Consider the following 19,079-nt stretch of genomic DNA (forward strand, 5'->3'; position numbering starts at 1 on the left):
TTAAATCATTCTCATAATAAAGTTACATTCTGCTTTCAGAGGTGCTTGATTCACATGCCTGTTATCTCTTCCGTTGGGCCATCCCCACTCTCCCTCCCGGCTGGTGTCCTTGCCAGCGCCTGGGAAGCGGCAGCGCTCCTCTGCACTTCAAAACCGTTTATGGCCTCTGGTGCCCAATTCCCTCCTGCCTTCCTCTCCCCCCTCAGGCATGCCTAAAATTCTACAGGGGATCATCGGGGTTAGTTGCAAGCAAATAAACATTATAGGTAACATGGTTATTATCAATGGAACACAAGCTGACAGTTATAGCACTAAGCAATGCCGTGGAGTATTATCCATCCATGCACGGTGCCATCCGGATGGTTTTTCCTAGTGTTGGAATTAAATTGTTTATCACATAAATCCGTTTACTGTCAGCTGAGCAGGTTCAACACATTCCAGCATCTTCCATAATGTATATATCAATGGCAAACTGAGGTTGATATTTTTTGTTTCATTCATGCTCCACAACCATCACTGAATTAAATGCTCTCATTAAGTTTATCTTCTGTTATGATACTGTCCATGTGAAGTTACCTAGAGTAGAGTATGAAAGCAGCACCCTGTCTAGAAGAAATTGTCTGTCCCTTCTTTTGAAAAAGCAGAAACTGGTATTTAATGGGGACTCCAGTATCTAGGGTTTCTGTCGTCATCATCATCGTCATTACCATCATCATTATCTGAATACTAGCAACACAATGAAGCATTTATAGCCGTAAAGCTCGGGATTAATTTGCCCCAGTGCCTTGCCCCAGTCTGGTGTAGTGGTTAAGTGTGCAGACTCTTATCTGGGAGAACCGGGTTTGATTCCCCACTCCTCCACTTGCACCTGCTGGAATGGCCTTGGGTCAGCCATAGCTCTGGCAGAGGTTGTCCTTGAAAGGGCAGCTGCTGTGAGAGCCCTCTCCAGTCCCACCCACCTCACAGGATTTCTGTTGTGGGGGAGGAATGTAAAGGAGATTCTGAGCCGCTCTGAGACTGTTTGGAGTGGAGGGCGGGATATAAATCCAATATCATCTTCTTCTTCTTGTCAAGTAAGGCACGAGGCTGTGACTAGTCTGCTGAATAGTAGCCATCCAGTAGCCATCCAGGACTATAGAAGCAAGTCTTGTCTCTTCCTTGCAGACTTTTGCTGGCTGCTGCAGAGGGTGAGAGAGAGAGAGAGAAGAGCCTGCTGGAGCTTTTGAGATGTGAGGATAAGCCTTGGTGGACTTCTGGTAGTTTGTGAAGCGTTAGAGGGGTGTGAGATGGCATATGTTCTCAGTTTTAGCTTTTTCCATATTGGGTACTTAAGAGAGCTTGTGTTATGCTTCCTTCCTTCCTTCCATCCGTCCATCTGTCCTTCCGTCCATCCGTCCATCCTTTTTGTGTGTGGAGCTTTTAAGGAGTATAAAAGAGCAAATGGGCACCTTCCCACTTGCCATACCCTCCCATTCCCTCCCTTGTTCTCACCCCATCCTCCCCCTTCCCCACCCTAGTACTCTCCAAGAATCAGTTGGGAGGTTTGAGGCTGGAAATACTAGGCTTTGTTAGGCTGTGCTGAAGCCCAGTAAGTTGTGAAGGCCACTAAGAAAGCTTTTTATTCCATCTCCATCACATCTGCTAGCTCTGGCCTGGCTCAGTTATTTAGGGTAATTCCATCCCTCTCAGAAAGGACCCAGAACACTAGTAATTTGTCTATTAGGTGTGAGGCATTTGTAAGTTTTTGGCAGATAAAGACTTGTTCCTCCGCCATGACCTCAAGACCAGCTATACGTCCGTTCACAAAGGAAGAGATAGCCTGGTGGATGGTGTGCCTCCATGCTTTGCGATCTGAGGCTAGGTCAGACCACTGGTGATGGTTGATGCGACAGGTGCCAAGGGATTTCTTCAAGGAGTCCTTGTACCTCTTCTTTGGTGCCCCTTTAAGCGGTGGAAAACCAGTCCAAGTGAGATTAGTAAAAGGGAACACAGGCTGTGGCAAATCAAATGCAAGACTGTGATCAGGCAGGCAAAAAGGGACTATGAGGAGCAAATTGCAAAAAACATAAAGACCAACAATAAAACTTTCTTCAAATATACTAGAAGTAGGAAACCAGCCAGGGAGGCAGTGGGGCCCTTGGATGACCATGGGGTAAAAGGATTACTGAAGGAGGATAGGGAAATGGCTGAGAAGCTAAATGAATTTTTTGCCTCCGTCTTCACTGTGGAAGATGAGAGCTTTTTGCCCGCCCCAGAACCACTAATTTTAGAAGGGGTATTGAAAGAACTGAGTCAGATTGAGGTGACAAAAGAGGAGGTCCTACAACTGAGGTCCTAGGCTGAGTGGGCTGAAGCTGAACCCGGCGAAGACAGAGGTCCTTTGCTTGGGTCGCTGCGGCCCGGGAAGGGAAATCCCCCTGCCAGTTTTTGACGGCGCTCCGTTAACAGTGTCGGGCAGGGTTAAGAGCCTGGGGGTGCTGTTGGAGCCTTCATTGACGATGGAGGCTCAGATAGCAGCCACTGCCAAGTCCGCTTTTTTTCATCTTAGGCGGGCGAGGCAGTTGGCCCCCTTCCTGGAACGTGACGACCTGGCAACAGTGATTCATGCTACGGTCACCTCGAGGCTGGACTACTGTAATGCCCTCTACATGGGGCTACCCTTGTGCCGGACCCGGAAACTGCAGTTAGTGCAGAACGCTGCTGCCCGGCTGTTATTAGGGCTCCCAAGACGGGAGCACATTCGGCCGGGGCTCCAGGGTCTGCACTGGCTGCCAGTAATATTCCGAGTCCGGTACAAGGTGTTGGTCATTACCTTTAAAGCCCTATATGGCCTAGGACCTGCCTAACTTAGGGACCGTCTCTCCCCACATGTTCCCCAGAGAGTACTACGCTCAGGTTCACAAAACCTGTTGGTAGTCCCCGGGCCAAAGGAGGCCCGTCTAAAATCCACCAGGGATCGGGCCTTCTCAGTAACGGCACCTTATTGGTGGAACCAGCTGCCGGAAGAGGTGCGGGCCCTGCGGGATCTAGGGCAATTCCGCAGGGCCTGTAAGACAGTCCTCTTCCGGCAGGCCTATGACATTAACTGACAATGAAAAATATCTTGGATGGAACAAAATGTATCTATAGGCCGCCGGTTTTATTCTATCTTGTTTTTATTAATTTATGATTTAATTGTATTTTAAATGTTTTAAACTGAAGTTGTTTGAATTATTATGTTGTAAGCCGCCCTGAGACACTTAGGTGAGAAGGGCGGGGTATAAATCTTAATATAAATAAATAAATAAATAAACTGATAGACAAATTAAAAACTAATAAGTCACTGGGTCCGGATGGCATACATCCGAGAGTTCTGAAAGAACTCAAAGTTGAACTTGTGGATCTTCTAACAAAAAACTGTAATCTTTCATTGAAATCTGCCTCCGTTCCTGAGGACTGGAAGGTAGCAAATGTCACTCCCATCTTTAAAAAAGGTTCCAGAGGAGACCTGCGAAATTACAGGCCAGTCAGTCTGACTTCAATACCGGGAAAGTTGGTAGAAACCATTATCAAGGACAGAATGAGTAGGCACATTGATGAACACGGGTTATTGAGGAAGACTCAGCATGGGTTCTGCAAGGGAAGATCTTGCCTCACTAACATGTTACATTTCTTTGAGGGGGCGAACAAACATGTGGACAAAGGAGACCCGATAGATGTTGTTTACCTTGACTTCCAGAAAGCTTTTGATAAAGTTCCTCATCAAAGGCTCCTTAGAAAGCTTGAGAGTCATGGAGTAAAAGGACAGGTCCTCTTGTGGATCAAAAACAGGCTGAGTAATAGGAAGCAGAGAGTGAGTATAAATGGGCAGTCTTCGCAGTGGAGGACGGTAAGCAGTGGGGTGCTGTAGGGCTCGGTACTGGGTCCCATGCTCTTTAACTTCTTCATAAATGATTTAGAGTTGGGAGTGAGCAGTGAAGTGGCCAAGTTTGCGGATGACACTAAATTGTTCAGGGTGGTGAGAACCAGAGAGGATTGTGAGGAACTCCAAAGGGATCTGTTGAGGCTGGGTGAGTGGGCGTCAACGTGGCAGATGCGGTTCAATGTGGCCAAGTGCAAAGTAATGCACATTGGGGCCAAGAATCCCAGCTACAAATACAAGTTGATGGGTGTGAACTGGCAGAGACTGACCAAGAGAGAGATCTTGGGGTCGTGGTAGATAACTCACTGAAAATGTTAAGACAGTGTGCGTTTGCAATAAAAAAGGCCAATGCCATGCTGGGAATTATTAGGAAGGGAATTGAAAACAAATCAGCCAGTATCATAATGCCCCTGTATAAATCGATGGTGAGGTCTCATTTGGAGTACTGTGTGCAGTTCTGGTCGCCGCACCTCAAAAAGGATATTATAGCATTGGAGAAAGTCCAGAGAAGGGCAACTAGAATGATTAAAGGGCTGGAGCACTTTCCCTATGAAGAAAGGTTGAAACGCTTGGGACTCTTTAGCTTGGAGAAACGTCGACTGCGGGGTGACATGATAGAGGTTTACAAGATAATGCATGGGATGGAGAAAGTAGAGAAAGAAGTACTTTTCTCCCTTTCTCACAATACAAGAACTCGTGGGCATTCGATGAAATTGCTGAGCAGACAGGTTAAAACGGATAAAAGGAAGTACTTCTTCACCCAAAGGGTGATTAACATGTGGAATTCACTGCCACAGGAGGTGGTGGCGGCCACAAGTATAGCCACCTTCAAGAAGGGTTTAGATAAAAATATGGAGCACAGGTCCATCAGTGGCTATTAGCCACAGTGTATGTGTGTATATAAAATTTTTTGGCACTGTGTGACACAGAGTGTTGGACTTGATGGGCCGTTGGCCTGATCCAACATGGCTTCACTTATGTTCTTATGTTCTTATGTTTAATACGGTCAAAGACCAATCAATTAAATACAAATAACTTAATAAGATACAGTCAGGTAATACTATAATGGGAATAAAACATACACCATATAAAATATAATTAGGCAATACTATAATGAGAATAAAACATAGACAGTATAAAATATAATCTCCTCCCCAAAACACTGATTAAATTCCAGAACCAAGGCGTTCAGTTGGGTATTTCCCTTAGGAATTGCTTCCGGAGACATATAGCTCGCGAAGCTATAAGATACAGTCAGGCAATACTCTCTCTCTCTCTCTCTCTCTTGGCTTGACTTTGCGAATGAAGATTTAAGAAGGGTGCAGTAGTCCACGTCTGCTGCAGGCTCGCTGGTGGCTGAGAAGACCAATGCGGGACAGGCAGATCCGGCCACAGTGGCTGCAGTGAAAAGTCTGATTTGGGGTTGGTGCTGTAGCAGTGCGATTCTTCCTCAATATCCTTTTGTCCTCAAGACCAGCTATGCATGCGTTCTCAAAGGAAGAGACAGCCTGGTGGATGGTGTGCCTCCATGCTTTGCGATCTGAGGCTAGGTCAGACCACTGGTGATAGTTGATGCGACAGGTGCCAAGGGATTTCTTCAAGGAGCCCTTGTACCTCTTCTTTGGTGCCCCTCTATTTCGATGGCCGGTGGAAAGTTCGCCATACAGAGCAATCTTGGGAAGGCGGTGGTTTTCCATCCTAGAAATATGCCCTGCCCAGCGCAGCTGCATCTTCAACAGCAGTGCCTCGATGCTTGTAACCTGCGCCCTCTTGAGGACTTCAGTGTTGGTCACAAAGTCACTCCAGTGGATGTTGAGGATGGTGCGAAGGCAGCGCTGATGAAAGCGCTCAAAGAGTTGCAGGTGATGACGGTATAAAACCCACGATTAGGAGCTGTAGATGAGGGTTGTCATCACAACCGCTTTGTAAACATTGATCTTTGTGCCTTTTTTCAGATGCTTGTTGCTCCACACTCTTTTGTGCAGTCGGCCAAATGCACGGTTTGCCTTTGCCAGCCTGTTGTCAATCTCCTTGTTGATCTTGGCATCTGAGGAGATGATGCACCCCAGGTAGATGAACTGCTGGACTGTCTTCAGAACTGATTCACCCACAGTGATGCAGGGAGGGTGATAATCTTCCTGCGGTGCAGGCTGGTGGAGAACTTCTGTCTTCTTCAGACTAACTTCTAGGCTGAATAGCTTGGCAGCCTCTGCAAAGCAGGACGTCATATGCTGCAGAGCTGATACCGAGTGGGAGACAAGTGCATCATCATCAGCAAACAGTAGCTCTCGGATAAGTTTTTCCATTGTCTTGGAGTGAGCCTTTAGTCGCCTCAGGTTGAACAGGCTGCCATCAGTGCGATAGCGGATGTAGACACCATCGTCATCATCTAGATTTACTGCGGCTCTTTGAAGCATTATGCTAAGAAGATCGTAAAGAGAGTTGGCGCGAGAACGCAGCCTTGCTTTACACCTGTGCCTATTGGGAAGGGCTCCGAGAGGTCGTTGCAGTGTCTGACTTGGCCTCGCTGGTCTTCGTGTAGCTGGATGATCATGCTGAGGAACCTTGGGGGACATCCTAAATGTTCCAAGGTTTGCCACAGGCCTTTCCTGCTAACGGTATCGAAAACTTTGGTAAGGTCGACAAAAGTCACATGTAGACCCTTGTTCTGTTCCCTGCATTTCTCTTGGAGCTGCCTAAGAACAAATACCATGTCGGTGGTGCTCCTGTAGCTCTGAAGCTGCACTGGCTCTCTGGGAGGAGTTCTTCTGCAATGGTGGGCACCAGTCTGTTCAGGAGTATTCTGGCAAGGATTTTGCCTGCGATGGAGAGCAGGGTTATCCCCCGGTAGTTGGAGCAGTCTGACTTTCCCCCTTTGTTCTTGTGTAGAGTGATGATGATTGCATCACAAAAGTCCTGTGGCAGTTTGCCTTGTTCCCAGCAGGTGACAAGTACTTTGTGCAGTGTGCTATGTAGTACTGTGCCCCCATGCTTCCAGATCTCTGGTGGGATTCCATCAGCTCCCGCTGCCTTGCCACTTTTCAGTTGCTTGATGGCTTTAACAGTCTCTTCTAGGGTGGGGATCTCATCCAACTCTGTTTTCACTGGTTGAAGTGGGGTGAGGTGGATTGCTGAATCTTGAACTACGCGGTTGGCACTGAGGAGAACCTGAAAATACTCCGACCACCGGTTCAGTATGGATGCCTTGTCTGTGAGGAGCACTTGGCCGTCTGCACTACGCAAGGGACTCTGAGCCTGATATACTGCCTTCAGGGCTTCGTAGAACCCTCTTAAATCACCAGTGTCTGCACACAGCTCGGTTCTCTCTGCAAGCTTGGTCCACCACTCGTTCTGAACGTCTCAAAGCTTGCACTGGAGGTTGCTATATGCAGCGCGAAAGATTGCTTTTTTCCCGGGACAGGAGGGCTGAGCAAGATGTGCTTGGTAGGCAGATCTCTTTTTCGCTAGTAATTCTTGGATCTCTTGATTGTTCTCGTCAAACCAGTCCTTGTTCTTTCTTGTGGAGAACCCGAAGACTTCTTCAGAGATCAACAGGATGGTAGTTTTTAGGTTTTCCCAGAGTGCTTCTGGAGAAGGGTCTGTGGGGCAACTGGGGTCCTCAATTCTTGACTGGAGTTTTGCCTGGAAGGCAGCTTTAACTTCGGATGACTGAAGGCTGCCAACCAGAAGCTTCCTCCGAGGGATACCTCCTCTCTTGGGTGTGGGTTTAAAGTGAAGACGGAGATTGCAGCGTACAAGACGATGACCCGTATTACATTCCGCACTGGGCATTACTCGAGTGTGTAAGACATCTCGAAGGTCTCTCTGACGCACCAGAATGTAGTCGATAAGGTGCCAGTGCTTGGACCGTGGGTGCATCCAGGTCGTCTTCAGGCTGTTCTTCTGCTGAAAGATAGTGTTGGTGATGGTGAGCTGGTGCTCCATGCAGAATTCTAGAAGGAGGCACCCGTTATCATTGCAGTTGCCAATGCCGTGTTTGCCAAGTACTCCTTTCCAGGCTTTCGAGTCTTTACCTTCTCTGGCATTGAAGTCGCCAAGGATGATCACCTTGTCCTCTGTAGGGGTCTTCCGTACGAGGTTGCGTAGATCAGCAGAGAACTTGTTCTTTTCTGCAGGATCTGCTTGAAGGGCTGGGGCATACACACTGAAGAGTGTTGCATGCTGCTTGTTTTGAAGTGGGAGGCGCATGGACATGATGCGATCTGAGTGACCTGTTGGCAGGTTTTCGAGTTTGGAGGCAATGGAGTTCCTGACCATGAAGCCAATGCCAGAAAGGCGGCTCTCAGCCTTTGACTTACCCGACCAGTAGAGGGTATAGCCAGCACCTTTTTCTTGAAGACTACCTTCCTCAGGGAAACGGACCTCACTGAGAGCTGCTATGTCGATATTCAACCTGAGAAGTTCATGGGCAACTAGAGCAGAGCGTCGTTCAGGGCGACCACTGTCTACTGTGTCAAGCATGGTTCTGATGTTCCAGCATGCAAGCTTTAGTCTTTGCACACTTTGTGAGGCAGGTGCATGCCTTTTCTTTGTTGTTATTTTTTGACCGCAAGTAAGGATGCCCATTGACCACGGCTAGCCAACTGGGGTGGGGGAGACGAGCTTTGTTTAGGCCACCTTTTCTAGGCCTAGTCCCTAGATAAGGCTGCTTGGTCGTTCAGGTTGCTGCCGAAAAATGCTTTCGTCTCCGGGTCAGCATCAGGCGACCAATACCCTGAACCGCCTACATGCAGGATCGGGACTGCGGCTTCCAGTGGCATCTTCCACCTGCCGTTTCGCCCCTTGCCCATCGCTGCAGCACTTGGTGTGTTGTGGGTTGTGGATGTGGATATGCCTTTCAGGCCTGCGCAGAGGAATTTTTAGGTGAAGCACAGTGTGCGTGGTACTGGCTCCACCCTTTTGCCTTGGGGTCATCTGCCATGGCCCAGTAAGCCGGGAGGCCGGCAGCAAGTCCTCCAGGTGGTAGGTGTTACATTAACGAGCTCTATCTGCCCAGGTTTGATGTTAGAGTTTTCCTTCTCTTATCTAGAAGAAGAAGAAGAAGAAGATATTGGATTTATATCCCGCCCTCCACTCCAAAGAGTCTCAGAGCGGCTCACAATCTCCTCTACCTTCCTCCCCCACAACAGACAACCTGTGAGGTGGGTGGGGCTGGAGAGGGCTCTCACAGCAGCTGCCCTTTCAAGGACAACCTCTGCCAGAGCTATGGCTGACCCAAGGCCATGCCAGCAGATGCAAGTGGAGGAGTGGGGAATCAAACCCGGTTCTCCCAGATAAGAGTCCGCACACTTAACCACTACACCAAACTGGCTCTAGCGAGGTTGGTGAGCCCAGCCTGCCCATCCGGTTATACCGCCGGACATTCCTCCCCAAAACACTGATTAAATTCCAGAACCAAGGCGTTCAGTTGGGTATTCCCCTTAAGAATTGCTTCCGGAGACTTATAGCTCGCGAAGCAAATTTTGCCACACATAAAGTGGTTCCTTTGTTCCTATCAGCCAATAATTTGTCTAGCTGAAATCTAATATTTCTTCCAGGGACACTGGCACAGATCGGGAGTATATAATCGGCCCTAATATTCTGATATAATTTACATTGGAATAATACATGCTCCCTATCTTCCGGTTTATTGTCCCCACAAATACACAGTCTCTCTTCGTATAATTGTCCTGTGTATCTGCCTTCAATAATAGCTGACGGTAGCATATCAAATCTGAGAAGAGTAAATGCTCTCCTATACTCTGCTTTGTCAAGATTTTGCAAGTATGGCATCAGTGTTATTTTATGAACTCGTCGGGGAAGGTATTCCCCCAGTAATACATGTAGCTGTTCGCCTGGATTGTGAAGTAGTCCACCTCCTCGGGGTCCCCGTCGAAGGTGGCATCTAGCTCTTGCCCTCTCCCCATCGGCGGGAGCGGCTGGGCAGCCTGGCCCGGAGCCCTCGACGGTGACCCCGATGAAGTGGAGTACTTCCCCATTCAATCCAATAGCTACATGCACTATTGGGGAAACACTTTCCCTGATGAGTTCAGCCGAGTGGATTACCTTGGGTCAAAACTGAAGGGAGCAGCAAAACGATGGTACATAAGCCTGTACGAGATGAGGGACCCTGAGCATGACACCGTGGGTGGGTTCCTGCAGGCGCTGCTAACCCAATATGAAGACCCCCTTCCAAAGACCCGGGCCATCACGGCCCTGCACAAGATGCAGCAAGGGGCGAAATCCGTGCGTGAATACGCAGCCGATTTTAGGGCCCACTTGGCCAAAGTTCGAGGAAGGAGTGAGATGATGAAGATCGAAGAGTTCCAGAGAGGGCTAAACGCGAGCCTGCTGGATTGAGCCCTGCAGCAAGCCCGCACTACCACCCTGGTGGGATGTGTACAACTGGCAAGCGAGGTTGTCAAGTCTGCTTAAAATCTCTGGTCAAGCCTATGCTTAAACTTTGGTTCAGGGGAAAAGCACCCTGGGTAAAGCCATACTGTATTCCATTGCCGTTAGCTGAACTATCCTCCCCCCCCCCCCGTTTCCTTTGTTATGTAGCATCACTTTGAAATGGGAATGTGTGAAGCAGTTTATCGGGCCTTCTCAGGCTGGGCATCTTCTGGTCAAGGTCCACCCTGCTCATCCTCATATCTTATGGGGCAATCCTCCTGGCTTCCTCTGGGGTTCCCCGCCACCTTGCTTCCTCATACCGGCCTCGATAGGATAATTTCGTGGTGTGCTGGTGCTTCGTCCATTAGTGCTATGGAGGTGTGCGGCTCCCACTTCTGAGGGGTGATGAATAATTGTTGTACGTGTAGAGGGGATCCGCGGCCCCTGACTCTCCAAGTCCCAACAATGTGCCGGGGGGGGGGGGGTCTGCACTTCCACTCCTTCGAATGTATCAGTAGGTTCTCTGTTGTCTGGTGCTCTTTCAGCCATCCGGCTTAAAAGTTGCCAGGTCAGATGAACTCTTAATAAAGGATCAGTTCCAAAATGTCAAGCATGAGATTTCAAAATAACCAGTCCTTGGGTTTTGAAACAAAGTTAGGTTTATTGATAATCCATGTGGCTCATTCGAGCAGAAGATTGGAACTGATACTTTGTAACACTAGAGTACATGCTTTAAAATGGCACATCAAAGGTTCTATAAACAATTCTACATTCTGAATTCTATAATATAAAGGTGACAATTCTAAGATCTGGCTTCTTTAATATATGTTGAATACACAACGCTTGACAAGAGCCAGGTCTCATTTTGCCTCCACAGATCAGCTGTCCGGGATGCAGAAAGAGGAGTTAAATGCCATTTACACGTAGTTTAGAGGAAAACCACTCCTGATACATGAGATCCAACTTTCTTAAAGTTCACCCAGTAAGAAGCACTCATCTCCAGGAATAAATGATGACATTAAAGAGCCCTTTAATTTCAATTGGCATTTCTGAGGTTAGTGCTACAGGTAGTTATTTTGTTAAGAAGCAGTGCCCCTCCCCCTCCGCCCCATGACATTATGAACTTGGTGAAGGAGAGTATGAACGCACAATATTATAGTCCGATGCAGGGGCTTTTAAAGTGTTAGTGTTTCATTTATCAGCCAGCAGCAGTTTAAGAGCATAGTTTACATACACATGTAAAATTAATGTAAACATTATGTAAATCCTCATAGGTGTAATGAATTATGCATAAAAGATATTTAAAGGTTTGGAATATCTGCTTTATTAACAGATATGTATAGGGTTTATCTGATCCTTCTGGGAACTTGGATAGAACAGGGGTGAGATATGTGGAACAAATGTTATAGGCAATATAACAACACATGTTGCACTGTTTTGACTGTGTTTGGTTGGCAGGAATACAAATGTTCTGTTGAGAGTAAGGAATGTATAGATATCTCCATGGGAGATATTTTTTGTAGAAAAATAGGTGGTGGAGCTCATCCAGGGATTGTTATGCAGCTGCACCAACCATTCAATGGACAAGGTGGGGAGGAGGAGGGGGAACCGTCAGAAAGATTCAGGGGCTGTGCTCCTGTGAGCTCCTGCTGAATTCAAGGCCTAGATATCACCCTTCCAGTGGTGCTGGGGGCAGTCAATTAAAGTGGGCCAAAGCGAAAGTTCTACAGTATTTGGGGAATTCTGGAGCATAAAGTATGACATTTTGACTATGATTCCCTACTGCTGGATAGAGAAGTGCTTGAGCTCTATCAGCCTTGAGAGGATGTACCCATCTTACAAAACTCCCTTGAAGGCCCCTTGAAATAGCCAGAATTATTTCATTTCTTGGCACTAAATTCTCCTTGAATTTAGCCTCAGGTGGTCATTTTTGCTGCATATTAGGCTTTGGAGGAAAGTTTGCAAGGGGCATGAAATGTCCAAGGAAATGTTCAAGAGAATGCAAGCCTCCACTTGCAGAAGGGCAATCATTCCATAGAACCGGAATGTTGGTTCAGTGATGCTGTAAGTGAAAGGAGACCTTTTCATTGTGATGTGAGATGACTTAAGACTTTGGAGAAAGTCAGAAAGTAACAAATGGCAGCTACAGATGGCAGTTACAGATCAGTAGAGCAATGGCTGAAGCTGTCAGACAGTGGAACTTCAAATCAACCAGACCTTGAGTTGATACAAAGTTTAGGCTTTAATCGAGAGTCCATAGCATCTGAACGAAGAAAGATTGGAACTGATACAGTGTTGCATATTAGAGCATGTCTTAAGGAATTCTACATCAAAGGTTACTATGCAAAATCCACATTTCTAAACAATGCTAGGTCGAGATGCAAGGTTTCACACGGTCATTCCTTCTTATCTCATTGTTATTGCTGCTTCACAGGGATGGCTGAACTGCCATCTGGAGGTGCTTATCTTCAAAGGAAGGTGGCTTTTGTTAGTTTCAGGGAAAGGAATGTTCAAATCAACTGTTAGTAACATTCTGAGCCTCTACTTTGATATGCAAAAGCTTTCTCAGGGTTAGTAGCATGGGATAGAAAATGGAGTCAGTAAGGCTAAGCATTTCATCACAGTTATAGCATTTCATTACAGTTATATTCCATTGTCTGACATACTTGCTCGGGGTTTGTCTGGGTGCAGTAGGTAAAATCTTTTGAGAAGCATAGGAGCGCGGAGGTCTGATGATTTGACCCACTCATCACAGCTTGGGGTAAAGTATTTCCAGAGCACCAAATAATGTAACCCTCCCCTTTTCATTTTGGCATCTAGCACCTCCTGCACCTCGTGGTGACGCTGACCCTTCACTTGAATAGGTTGAGGCTCTGGAGGGCGGGGGTGCCATGACGTGTCTCCAGGGTCTCGTTGGAGTAGACTGCAATGAAAAACAGGGTGAATTTTACTAAACATTTTAAGTAGCTCCAATTCTACAGTCACTTTATTGATCACCCGTTTGATCTTGAATGGCCCCAAGTATTTATACGCTAGTTGCCGGCAGGTTTGTGGTAAAGGTAAATTCTTGGTGGATAGAAATACAGTCTCCCCTGCTTTAAAGTCCCATTCGGGGGAATGTTTTTTGTCAAAGTGGGCTTTATAGTCTTTCTTTGCAGCTTCTAAATTTTCTTGAATGATTGCCCACCCTTTTCTTATTTCTTCCCACCATTAGCGGCAGGAGGTAGGTGGCAGTGTTTCCTTGCGGCTGGGCAGCAGTGGGAACAGCTTTCCTTCGTAGCCATGCACTATTTGAAATGATGTCGCTTTGGTGGAACTGTGCAAGCTATTATTGTACCCATACTCGGCAAAAGGCAATAACTCTACCCTATTAGTTTGTTGATAGTTCACATAACACCTTAGGTATTGTTCCAGAAGTGCGTTCACGCATTCTGTCTGTCTGTCCTTCTGTGGGTGGTACGCGGAACTCAGACCCTGCTCTATGCCTGCCAGCTTGCAAAACTCCCGCCAGAAGTTGGCAACGAGCTGCAGCCCGCAATTGCTAATGACCTTGTCCGGGAATGAATGTAGTTTAACAACATGTTGGAAAAATAAGTAGGCTAATTTCTTGGTCTTGCAAGGAATAAAATGCGCTTGCTTAGAGAAAGTGTTCACTGCTACTAATATCACAGTCTTGCCTTGAGACATTGGGAGCTCTACTATAAAGTCCATCGACACTACTGACCAAGGCCATGTAGCTGTTGGTGTTGGCTGAAGGAGGCCGGGTGTTTTACCTCCTCTCTTTTTTGCCGTGATACAAACTCGGCAGGAGCTCACAAACTCGGAAATGTCTTTTTTCATTTTCGGCCACCAAAACTGCTGGTTCACCAGGTGCAGCGTTTTTACATACCCTAAATGCCCTGCTAGCTTGCAGCTGTGGCAGTGTTGCAGGACTTCCTGGCAGAGGGTTTTGGGCACATACAGTTTCCCCTCATAGTACTAAACCGCCCCTCTCCTTTAACGATACCCTCTGGTCTTTGCTCAAGCTCCCTCTCAGTCTCTTTGATTAGTTTGCTGCCCCCCCCCCATGGCTCTAGTGGTTTTGGATTTTTCCCGGAGCGAGTAGTCACCGCCCTGGCCACCGCTGACGGGGGGATCAGAGAGTCTATGATTTCGTCTCTCTGGCTTTCGTGCTGAGGAAGCCGGGATAGAGCATCAGCTAAAAAGTTCTTTGCCCCTGGGATGTGTCTCAGGGTGAAATCAAATTTGGCAAAGAAGCCGGCCCACTGAATCTGTTTGGCGGTTAATTTTCGCCAACTAGTGAGGGCCTCTAGATTTTTGTGGCCAGTCCATATCTCAAATGGGACCCTCGCCCCCTCCAGCCATGACCACCAAGTCTTTAAAGCGAATGTAACCGCAAACTCCTCTTTGTCCCAGACCGACAAGTTACGTTGTTCTTGAGAGAACTTCCAGAAGATATAGGCGCACGGTCTTAACCTCCCCTCCTCATCTTTCTGCATTAATATTGCCCCGACGGCCACATCGGAGGCGTCACACTGGACCATGAAGGGCTTGAGCTCGTCCGGAAGGGCTAGGACCGGCTCGCTCGTGAACAGTCTCTTAAGTTCCACAAACGCACTTTGGCACTTCGGTGACCATTGTAACTTGGCCCCAGGTTTTTTTAGCTTCTGGCCCTCTTCCCTTAGTCTTAAGTAGGTCAGTCAGGGCAACATCACCTGGGCAAATCCCTGAATGAACCCCCTGTCGAAATTTGCAAAACCGAGGAAAGATTGTAACTGTTTACGTGTCCTCGGGGGTTCCCAGTCCAGCACAGCCTGTATCTTAGCCGGGTCCATGGCTAAACCCTTCCCCGACACCCGGAACCCCAGATAATCCAGTTCCGTCTGGTGGAATTCGCATTTAGATAACTTTGCATACAGTTTGTGCTCATACAAGGTGGATAGCACTTTCCTGACTAGTTGCACGTGGGAGGGTAAATCCTTGGAATAGATAATGATGTCATCCAGGTACACTACCACCCCCTTGTACAGGTATTCTCTGAGCACTTCATTGACAAAGTTCATAAACACCCTCGGGGCCCCTTGAAGCCCAAGGGGCATTACTAAGTACTCGAACTGCCCCATTGGTGTGTTAAACGCCGTTTTCCATTCGTCCCCCTCCTTGATCCTCACTCTGAAGTAGCCGTCCCTTAGGTCCAGCTTGGTGAAGATGGACCCTTCTGACACTGTAATTAGTAAGTCTTTGATCAGGGGAATGGGGTAGGCGTTTGACATTGAAATCCTCAAGAGAAACAGCAGACGAGGGTCCATTCCCAGGTGACCTAGCGTGATCCATAGTTGGGCTCTATCTATTGAATCAAAAGCACCCTTCAAATCGATGAAGGCAGCGTATAATTTTTTTGACCCAGTATGCATATATTTTTCAGCAAGGAAGGCCAGAGTGCAGCAGTGATCCATAGCAGATTTGCCTTTGGAGAAACCAATCTGTTCAGGACCTATGATGTTGCCTAGGCGCATCCAGTCAGTTAATCGGAGTTCTAAATGTTTTGCATACAGTTTGCCCACTATAGATAATAAACTAATGGAGCGGAAATTTTCTGGTAACTCCAACCCCCCCTTTTTGTATATTGGAATAATTATAGAGTCAAGCCAAGAGTCAGGGATGGAGCCATGCAGATCGATAAAAGAGAACAATTTTGCAAGGGGCAAGAGCCACCAATCGGCAAACTTTGTGAATACCTCAGCAGGAAGGCCATCAGGGCCAGGTGCTTTACCTGCTTTTAAATCCTTCAATAACTCACTGATTTCCTCTAGAGTTACTGGAGGCCAGACCGGCATATCTGTAACTGAGAGGTTTGCTAAGATAGGAGTGGATACACATGGAGCAGCAAAAATGTTAGAGAAGTAATCAACCCATGTTTGCTCAGAGATATTTTGGTCAGTAACAGAATTGTTTTTTAGATTACCTGAAATGATTCTCCAGAAAGCCTTATTATCGTTAGATTTTATCGAGTGGTAAAGTTGGTCCCATTTATTCTGAAAGAAAACTTTCTTTTTGGATGTAGTAAGCTCCAGGTAGGCTGTCTTGTAAGTAATGTAGGCCTTAATTTTTGATTGGTCTTTGGACTGACAAGCCTCTTTAAAATGAGCTCTCAGTTCCTGTTTCCAAGCTAAACTTCATTCTAATACCTTTTGCCAAGTTAAATTTTCTTCTAGCGGTGACTTGACTAGTAAAATCCCAGTGTTAAAGGGGGTTAAACAAAGTTGCGTGCTGGCCCCGCATCTTTTTAATCTATTTTTAACTGACCTGGCACAATTTTTGAACCCTGTCAACGGTCATCCGCCTAAACTTGCAGGCCGAGCGGTCCCCTTATTACTTTATGCCGATGACACTACCATCCTCTCTTGTACAAGAGTGGGCCTGCAAAGGTATTTGAATGCCTTTTATGACTACTGTAATTGTAATTCACTTACTATCAATTACACCAAATCTAAAGTAGTTGTCTTTTCAAACTGCTGGCGCCCACAGAGATGGTTTATTGGCAATTCAACAATCGAGCAAACAAAATTTTTTAAATATTTGGGGATCACTTTTAACCACAAGTTAAGCTGGGTTTCACATCGTAACAACACCGTCAACTTGACTAAATGTTCAGCTGCTCAAATTAAACAGTTTTTCTTTGCAAGGGGCAACCAATTAGTTCCAGCAGCTATTAAAGTGTTCAAAGCCAAAACGCTTGCCCAATTCCTCTATGGTATCCCTATTTGGATCTCAGCTTTTACCAGGAAAGTGGAGGGCATTCAAGCCTCATTCTTTAGACAAATTCTTGGTTTGCCAAAATGTGTGTCCTACTTTGCTCTCTGCTCTGAAGTGGGTCAGTCTTTGGTGGAGACAAAAGCCTGGATTGCAGTGTTTAAATTCTGGCTCAAAATTCATTTTAGAACAGATCCCAACAGCCTTCTTGATTGTATGAAAAGAGACCCATATATTTCATCCTGGACAGCAGTGCTTCTGTCTAAACTCAATCAATTGGGGTTAGAGGTAGATGATTTTTCTACCGCTTATGAGTCATATATCTTCAGATGTATTAAACTGAGACTATGGGAATCGGAGGAAACGAAATTACGGCCAACTGACCCTTATATTTGCTCTCCAGCTTCCTTAGGTCTTTATGCTTTTTGTGGCAAAATGCCCAATTATCTATCAGACCTAACCACTCCAAGTCATCGCAGGGCATTTATGTTGGCTAGACTAAACGCGTTTCCCTCCAAAGTTTTACAAGGGAGATATCAGCGAGTCCCTTTAGCCGACAGACTTTGCTCCTGTGGAGCAAATACCCCTGACTCAATCCAGCATATATTGCTTGATTGTTCTTTATACCATAACCTCCGTAAAGATTTATTTGGCAAGCTTTCTTTTTCTCCAGATTTGTGTATTCTGCCACCCTGTTATTATTTATTGAGTGATACTGAGGGGGTGGTTAGTGAGGCTGTGGCAAAATTTCTGGCTGACATCCTTAAATTTAATTCTGACCATGTTTGAATGCATCTGTAAGCTCGGTTTTATTTTGATTTTATCTCCAATGTTTAAATTTTTAAATTCTGTGTATTTTTATCTGAATCTTTTATGCCATTAAAGGTTTGGTATGGTATGGACATTGAAATCCCATTTATCCAACGAAAATCCGTGCAAAGTCTAAGGCTCCCGTTCTTCTTCTTCCGGAAGAGGACCGGGGCAGCATGAGGGGCTGTGGCCGGCCTAATAAATCCCCTCTTTAGGTTCTTGTCAATAAACTTCCACAATTCCGCTTTTTCCGCCCCCCCCCCCCATGGAGTACAGTTTTGCTTTGGGGAGCTCCTGGCCCGGAATTAGTTCGATCGCGCAATCGGTACTACGATGAGGCGGCAGCTCGTTGGCTTCCTCCTCGCTAAACACCCTCCGCAAGTCCCGGTACTCTTTAGGTATGGAGCGAACCTCCTCTACCGATACATACATAGTCTCATTCCTAGGGGGTGGGGTTGGCCCCCATTTTCCTAGCCAGTGATGGTGCGTGCATCGTTGGTCTGTAAAGTCTATGGTCTGCGCCCCCCACTGTATGTCAGGCTGGTGCCTAGCAAGCCAGCCCACCCCCAGCACTACATCGAAGGAGGAGGATGGAGCAACGACGAATACTTCCACCCCCCAATGTTCTTCGATCCCCACTGGCAGCCCCTGGGTTTCCTCCGTACATGGCTCCCTCCTCATTGTGGACCCATCCATTTGCTCAAACTGGATTGGGTGGGGGAGGGTAGTTCGCATCAGCCCCAGAGCGTCCACCAGTCGAGGGGTGCACCTCGAATCGATTAAGGCCCGGGCGTGCATGAACCTCTTAAGTCTTGGGTTTAGTAGGGTCAGGGGAACGAAAAGTAGGGACCCTGTTATTCTCACCCGCAATGGTGCCGTTGTTTCCACGACCTGCCGTCCGGCACCCTTTAGTACAGGTTGTCCTCGTTTTCCGCCGGCTCGGGCTCCCAAGCCTTGTCGCTCAGGTCATCGGTAATTATAGTATCCTCGTCAATTACCACCGACATGGCAGTGTTCCCCCATTGGGCTCTTTGACCTTCCCTGCTGTCTTCTTTGGGCCCGCTGCCGTCGGCTTCAGGGTGAGGGGGGGCTCGAGGTTTTTCCAGACAGTTCGCCGCAAAGTGCCCTGGGTCACCGCAGCGGTAACACTTTTGGCCCTCTGATGGCTTAGGGGTTCCCCCCAGGGCCTGTGTCTTCTTCTCCTCGGGTTTCGCCCCTGACC

This window comes from Heteronotia binoei, chromosome 7 (genome assembly GCF_032191835.1).
Source record: "Heteronotia binoei isolate CCM8104 ecotype False Entrance Well chromosome 7, APGP_CSIRO_Hbin_v1, whole genome shotgun sequence".
NCBI lineage: Eukaryota > Metazoa > Chordata > Lepidosauria > Squamata > Gekkonidae > Heteronotia > Heteronotia binoei.